We start from the raw sequence: 8,396 nt of genomic DNA on the forward strand, positions 1-8,396 counted from the left end.
TTTTTTGAGTCAGGATTTCTCTGTGTAGTTTTGGTTGACCTGGAAGTCACTCTGTAGATCAGGATGGCCTCAAACTCACAGAGATCTACCTGCCTCTGCCTCCCAAGTCCTAGGATTAGACTGGGCCACCACACCTGACTTAACATTGTGAAATCTTTAAAGCAGACACACACACACACACACACACACACACCCCTGGGAATACCACGTTAGGTAACAAAACTGTGATATCCAAATGTTAAGGATCTCAGGCTATCCATATATCTAGGAATGAACTCAACCTGGACTATAGGAAGATTTCTATCAGTTAGATAAAAGCCAGCCTTCCTTAGGAACTTACGCAACTGGTTTCCATCTGCCAAAATGAATCATTTCTCTTAGCTCTAGCGGAAGGAACATGGCTACCTGTGGTTGCACACTGAAGCCCATACTGGCCTCCAGGTTCCCTCACTGTCACGGATACCTGTTACACATCTCAAAGTCCATGCTAGCACTGTAACCATTTTCTCTTCCCCAGGCTTCCCTTCTCCCAGCTATCCCTTTGTTCTCTTCATAACAGTAAGGTTCCTCTCTCCCGCACTCATCCCATCCTAGCTGTTCCTTCTTCTTTAGAGCAGGGAGCCTTGGCCACATCCAATCAGCTTCTTCCTCTCTGGTCTGGGCTCTTCCAGACGCATCTGGATATTTTCTCTGCCCTCGTCACAAAACCTTCCCCTCAGCCGCACCATGAAGCAGTCCCAGCAGCAGTTTCTTGACTGCGCCCCTTTGCACACACTCGACTTTGTGCCCCTCAGAACCAGAGAGCGAAGTGCTTACACACACAGTAAGGACTTCTTAAAATATAACAAATGGTAACATTGCATCCAAACCTAAGAGAAGATGGAAAAACAGAAAATTGGGAAGATGTGAGGAGAAAAATAAGCCCCTAATTCTGGAATATATTTGCTTCCAGCTGACAGAGGCAGGAAACCTCAGACTGATTAAATCACACTTGCCTTCAAAGACAAAGTCCTTTCTGTTAAAAGCACCTCCAACAAGGACAGTTAGAACAACAAGCTAACCATGTTTGCGTCCCGGGCCAGAACAGAACGTGTGAAGGTGAGGGTTAATATATTAACACCTCATCTGTCGCCTCTAAATCTAAGCAGTCTACCTCATAAGGGTGGCTTATTATTGCATTTACAAGAGAATTCTTTAAGATAAGGGGAAACACAAGTTAATCAACTCATATACTTTTTCTGTATTTTAAAATTTACTGAAATTTAAGCTTTAGGGGCCAGCAAGATTGTTAAACATGTAAAGATTCTTCCTGTGAAGCTGGGTGACCTGAGGTTAATTCACAGAACCCCTATGAAGGAAGAGAACTGACCCACCCCTACTTCCTCACACACACCATGACACAGGAGTGTGTACACACACGCACACATGCACATACATGCACGCACACTAAAATTTTGTTTAAAAATTTAAGCCTTGATTAATTGTTAAACTTTGCTGTTAACTATCTCTTCAACAATATAACTAGCAAAGCCATTTTGAAGATAATAAATTAAAACCTCCGTGAGCCGGGTTTACTTGGACCACACTCTTTTCACGAGTGTCTCTGTTTCTAAGAACCCCTTGTTTAAGACGTCTGATAAACATGTCCTTAAACAAACGCTAACTCAGATTTAATGCCAGTTCATATTTAAAAACCCTCTTTTAATTGTAAAGCCCAAACTCCAGCTTTACCTTAGTGGGAATCTTGGCCAGGTGGTGATGGGGTGGGTTGGGCGATGTCTGACACCTACCAAACTTCTCAGACTGCAATATTCCACAGCAGCTACACGTGTTTGCTTTGTTTTCTTTGCTGTGAAATGATGATTTAGCAGTAGTGCACTGGCTGCGGGCTTGAAGAAAGCAAAACCTGAAGGAAACACTGAGCCTACCCAGATACTTCAAATGCTGTTTGTGGTTGTATACCTTTTATTTGACCAAATAAATCCCAGCAAGAACAAAGAGCTCCTGAATTCCTCTCTTCCAGATAACAGTTAAGCTCTTCCCAAGGAGGTTTGAGAAGTCTTTACCCCAGGGCTGCATCTTTGATCCAGGAAAGCTTTAACTGTATGACTGTCCTGAAAGGTTGCCCTCTATCTCTGGAGTCACCCCAGGGCCCTAGCTTTAGACTGCGTGTTTAGGAATTACCTTGGACGGCCCTGACCAACAACCCAGAAGACTTCTCATGTCTGATACTGGCTTTTTTGTTACGTAGTCTTTGGCTCTTTGAATGAGTATTGTCAGCCCGCATGAGACGAGTTCATTTAAACTATATAAGTACATTAATATACAGAATTATGCTTGTAGGGTTTTTATAGGCTTATAGTTAATAGTATGATATTCTATGACTTTTGCAGAATCCTTATTATTTTACCCTCCTTTCTCCTTCTGTTTACCTCCCGGACTCATCTCTAAAGAGCACCTCTTTCCCCATTTCTCTGTTCGGATCACTCACACTGTGCTCTCCCCTACCTGCACTCCCTTCTCTGCTCACCTGCGCTGGTTCCTTTTGGCTTTCCTACTTCTCCAGGGTATGTACTTACACCTGGAGACTTGGAGCTGGGAGCCTCCAATAAGAAAGAAAATTCAGTGTTTGTCTTTATGGATTTGGGCTGCCTCACTCACAGTGACCTTTTCTGCCCAGATATCAGCAACATGCATGATTTCATGTTTCTTCACAGCTGAATAGTATCACGGTGGAGGTGCACACCATTTTCATTAACCATTCACAGGCTGAAGGACATTTCCATTTCCTAGTTAGTGTGACTAGAGCGGCAATGAACATGGCTGAGCAAGTATCTGAGCAGTAGGATGTCAAGTTTCTTGGGCTTATGCCCAAGATGTGCTGTAACTGGGTTATTTGGTGGATTTATTGTTAGCTTGTTGGTGTCTGTCCACACTGATGTCTATAGTAGCCGTATAACTTTGTAATCCCATCAACAGTGAAGGGAGGGGTTCCCTTTCCCCACATTCCCCCAGCATTTGGTGCCAGGTTTTTTGTTTGTTTGTCTGGTTTTTGGTTTTTTGATCTTTGCCGTTCTGATGGGTTAAGATAAATCTCAAAGTTGCTTTGATTTGCATTTCCTAATTGCTAAGAAGATGAGAAAATTTTGAGATATTTCTTAGCCTTTTTTTTTCTTTTCTTTTGAGAGATCTCTGTTCAGGTCCTGTTAATCCTGAGATTTGTGGGAGAGAGATTAGTCCCACAATTTGGAGCCAAATTAGAAGCAAGTTGTAATTAAATGCTGGCCAGATAAAAAAGGAGTCTGGTCGGATCTACCCATGTTCCCAGGAGATGGTCACGAGTCACATTTTGCAAGAACTTAAAAAAGACAAAACCCATAATTCAATGTATCTCCCTTTAGGTCCATTCAGTGCCAGGCACACACCCTGACATATTTCCTGCCTACGTGTGATCAAGTACATCTGGAATAGTTGATTCAAACAAACTTGTTTAGGGAAATAGAAACACGTGGTTTGCTATTTTCCTAGAACCACAACTCCAAGCATTTCAGGAAGTTACCGTGTCCTTGAGCAGGTGGGGCTTTTGGCTCTTACAGTCCCTGGTCCATTTTCTGAAGGAATCATTTGTTTTGATCGTTTTATTCTTAGTTTTTTTTTAGTTCTTTATATATTCTAGATATTAATTCTTTGTCAAATATAGAGATGACCAAGGTTGTCTCTCATTCTATCAGCTTCATTTTCACCCACTGATTATTTCTTTAGCTGTGCAGAAACTTTTTTAATTTTATGAAGTCCCACTTGTCAGTTATTGGTCTTAGTCTGCAGGCAAATGGAGTCCTATTCAGAATTTCCATTTCCACACCTATATCCCACAGGCTTATATTTTCTTCTAGTAGTTTGTCCAGTTTCACATTTAAAGTTTATTTATTTGAAGTTAGATTTGTGCAAGCTGATAGATACAGGTCTAATTTCATTCTTTGGCAGGTGGACATTCAGTTTCCCAAGCCCAATTTGTTAAAGATGTTATCTTTTTTTCCTGCTTATGCTTTGGACAACTTTGTCAAACGTGGATTGGAGAATAGGCAGGGAGAACCCTGACTTAAACCTAGAGATCATGCAGGAAAGATTTGCATGCACGAAAAACCAGACTAAGCCAGAGCAGTGGATGTGGAACTCAGAGAAGAGCTAGTTGGTTGGGGAGAAGGCATGAGTGGCTAGGTCAGAAGGAAGTGGGAAGTCTGGCTTGGCCAGGGTCGGAAGCAGCCCAGAAGGGACCCGTGGGTGGTTTCAGGTAGGGCAGGTTCCAGTAGAATACTCAAGGCTGGCTGCAGAACAGGCAGGGGTGGCCAGACTAGGCAAGGGCACTAACTGTGGGACCCTTGGCTATTTCTAGAGGGTTATGGAGAAGTCATGGATCAGGAGGTCAGGGAGACATACAGGGATGTACTCTGGAGGAACATTTGGGATGTAGGGCTAAATAGAGATGCTGAATGCAGCACAGAAGGGCTCTGTGAGTAGTTACAGGTGGTGCACAAGTTGGAATGGTAAGACTAGGCTGAACCACTGGCTTTGGGACCTGGCAGAAACCTAGAGGTTCTGTGGCATAGGCAAGGGTGGCCAGGACACTGGGTGTGGGGCCCTGGCTAGATCTGGTAGGTTGCAGAGAAGGTGTGGATGGGGAAGGCATGGAGGAGCATGTGTGTGTGACATCTGAGTGAGTATGGTGGTTGGATGATGTACCCCATTAATTCTTTGAGAATTTCATATGGTGTATTTTTAATACCTTTCCACCTTCTCATAATTTCCTATGCAACTCTGGGATTGTTTTTTCTATTTCCTTTCTCCATTGACTACAGTTTGTATTATCCTACAAATCTTGGGGGTGAGGCTGTGATATATGGGAAATTACTGTCCTGAGTTTGGCATGGTGCTACATGTCTTTAATCCCAGCACTCAGGAGATAGAGGCAGGCATATCTTTGTGAGTATGAGGTCAGCCTGATCTACATAACAGATTCCCAGGAATCAGAACTAGAGAGACTCTGTCTCAAAGTAAATAGCAAACAAAATAATAAAAGAAAGAAATTACTGTCCTGTACATTAGCTAGGTTGCTTTTCTCAGAGAGCAATACAGTTGGAGGGCTAATTTCTGAAGGAGATAAATTATATTTATTATTCATGTTTATTGTATTATTGTGATCTGACCTAGGCATCTGGAATTACATTTTTTTGTGGTGTTTCTTGGTGTGGTTATCTGGTTTCCCTTTGTTGAACGGTTTGAATTCTTGCTGTCTGTCACCCCAACTTGTCAGGTTGTGGACCAACAGAATAGCGCCTGATGTTCATTTTTTGGGCCATTCTGTGTTGGTGTGTGAGTGAGGTGTCAGGAGTAGCCTTAGCGTGTCTAGGAATAGGTGCCCTTCTGAGTTGGCTGTAAAATCTTCTGTAGACTTAAACAATTCTCTCTTCTGATCTTCATGTGTTTATAGAGGGCTCACTTGATTTGTAGGTGGTCCTAGTATTCAGATTTATGTTCTCTGAGGTGTTGGCACTGGGTGAGGTGCTGGACGGTATAACAGAGAGACGGTTCCGGCAACCTACAAGTAGATCCAAGTAGGACTGCTCATGTTGTCTGTGCCAGGCATGGTGGTTGATTGGTAGATGAAGCCACTGACAGGCAGGTGGAAGGAGGAATATGCCCAAGCAATCTATTCCGGGTTGGGCTCTATCTAATACCAGAGCAGGCAAGGTGGTGGATGATTGCTACCAAATTTCTTGAAAAAATTATTTTCTCTATGAATCATGCCAATGGAAAATACAATGTATAGACTCACTCACTGTGGTAATGGATCAATAGGCCAATGTGTTTGAATGTTGGTCTATAAGGCACTATTAGGAGGCCTTTTTGGTCCGACTTTAAGGTCTCATATGGTCAAGCTGTGTACAGTGTGGGACACAGTTCACTTTCTGTTGCCTGTAGATCAAGATGTAGAACTCTCAGCTACCTCTCCAGCACCATGTCTACCTGCATGCTGCCATGCTTCCTGCTATGACAATAAAGAACTAAGTCTCGGAACTATATGCCAACCCCAATTAAATGTTTTCCTTTATTAGTATTGCTATGACCATGGTGTCACTTCACAGCAATATAAATCCTAAGACACTCACAAAACTATTTGTTAAAATGTATTTTAAGAAAAGATAAGCCCATCAAAATCCCAGCAAAATTCTTCAAAGACCTCGAAAGAAAGGTACTCAACTTCATTTGGAAAAGCAAAAAACCCAGGATAGCCAAAACAATCCTGGGCAATAAAAGAACTTCTGGAGGCATCACAATTCCTGATTTCAAACTCTACTACAGAGCTACAGTACTGAAAACAGCCAGACAGGAGGACCAATGGAATCGAATAAAAGACCCGGATATCAATCCACACATCTTCGAACACCTAATATTTGATAAAGAAGCAAAAAAATATCAAATGGAACAAAGAAAACATATTTAACAAGTGGTGCTGGCATAACTGGATATCAACATGTAGAAGAATGAAGATAGACCCATATCTGTCATGCACAAAACTCAAGTCCAAATGGATTGAAGACCTCAACATAAAGCCAACCACACTGAACCTTATAGAAGAGAAAATGGAAAGTACATTTGAATGCATTGGCACAGGAAACCACTTCCTAAATATAATCCCAGCAGCACAGACACTGAGAGAAACAATTAATAAATGGGACCTCCTGAAACTCAAAAGCTTCTGTAAAGCAAAGGACACGTTCAACAAGACAAAACGACAGCCTACAGAATGGGAAAATATCTTTACTAACCCCATATCAGACAGAGGTCTGATCTCCAAAATATACAAAAAACTCAAAAAATTAAACACCAAAAGATCACATAATCCAATAAAAAAATGGAATACAGACCTAAACAGAGAACTCTCAACAGAGGAATCTAAAATGGCTCAAAGACACTTAAGGAAATGTTCAACCTCCTTAGTAATCAGAGAAATGCAAATCAAAACAACCCCGAGGTTCCATCTTATACCTGTAAGAATGGCCAAGATCAAAAAAACTGATGACAACTTATGCTGGAGAGGATGTGGGGAAAAGGGAACACTCCTGCATTGCTGGTGGGACTGCAAGCTGGTATAACCCCTTTGGATGTCAGTGTGGTGATTTCTCAGAAAATTAGGAAACAATCTTCCTCAAGACCCAATAATACCACTTTTGGGTATATATCCAAAGGACGCTCAATCGTGCCACAAGGACATGTGTTCAACTATGTTCACAGCAACTTTGTTTGTCATAGCCAGAACCTGGAAACAACCTAAATGCCCCTTGACCGAAGAAAGGATAAGGAAAGTGTGGTACATTTACACAATGGCGTACTACACAGCAGAAAAAAAAATGACAGCTTGAATTTTGCAGGAAAATGGATGGAACTAGAAAACATTATTTGGAGTGAGGTAACCCAGACACAGAAAGACAATTATCAGATGCACTCATTCATAGGTGGTTTTTAAACATAAAGCAAAGAAAGTCAGCCTACAAACCACAATCCCAGAGAACTTAGACAACAATACGGACACTAAGAGAGACTTACATAGATCTAATCTACATGGGAAGTAGAAAGTATAAAAAGACAAGATCTCCTGAGTAAATTGGGAGCATGGGTACCTTGGGGGAGGATTGAAGAGGGAAGTGGGGAAAGGCAGGGAGGGGAGGAGAAAAAAAATTAAAAAAAAAAGAAAAAACAAAACACAACAAAGCATTTATATATTGATGCTGTGGAATAATCCTCTTGTACACTGTAAAGATTTGTCACTCAGATTGGTTTAATAAAACGCTGACTGGCCACTAAGTAGGCAGGAAGTATAGGTGAGACTGCCAGACACAGAGGAGACTAGGAAGAAGGAGGGCAGAGTCAGAGAAGTTGCCAGCCTGATGCAGAGCAGCAGGATATGTACAAAATGAGGGCGGTGGTGATGCATGCCTTTAATCCCAGCACTCGGGAGGCAGAGGCAGGCAGATCTCTGTGAGTTCAAGACCAGCCTGATCTACAAGAGCTAGTTCCAGGACAGGCCCCAAAGCTACAGAGAAACCCTGTCTTTAAAAAAACTAAAAAACAAAACAAAACAAAACAAAAACAAAATGAGGTAACAATTCATGAGCCATGTGACAACACAAAGATTTTTTTTTTAAACAGGTTCATTTAAGTTGTAAGAACTAGTTAATAATAAGCCTGAGCTATTGGCCAAGCATCTGTAATTAATATTAACTTTCTGTGTGGTAATTTTGGAGCAAGTTAATGGGACAGGAAAACTCCACCTACACATTGGTCTATGAACAAGGAAATTATCTATTTTGCTTCTCTATGTTCTCTACATTTAGTGG

Source organism: Myodes glareolus, chromosome 6 (assembly GCF_982192425.1).
Source record: "Myodes glareolus chromosome 6, mMyoGla1.1, whole genome shotgun sequence".
Lineage (NCBI taxonomy): Eukaryota > Metazoa > Chordata > Mammalia > Rodentia > Cricetidae > Myodes > Myodes glareolus.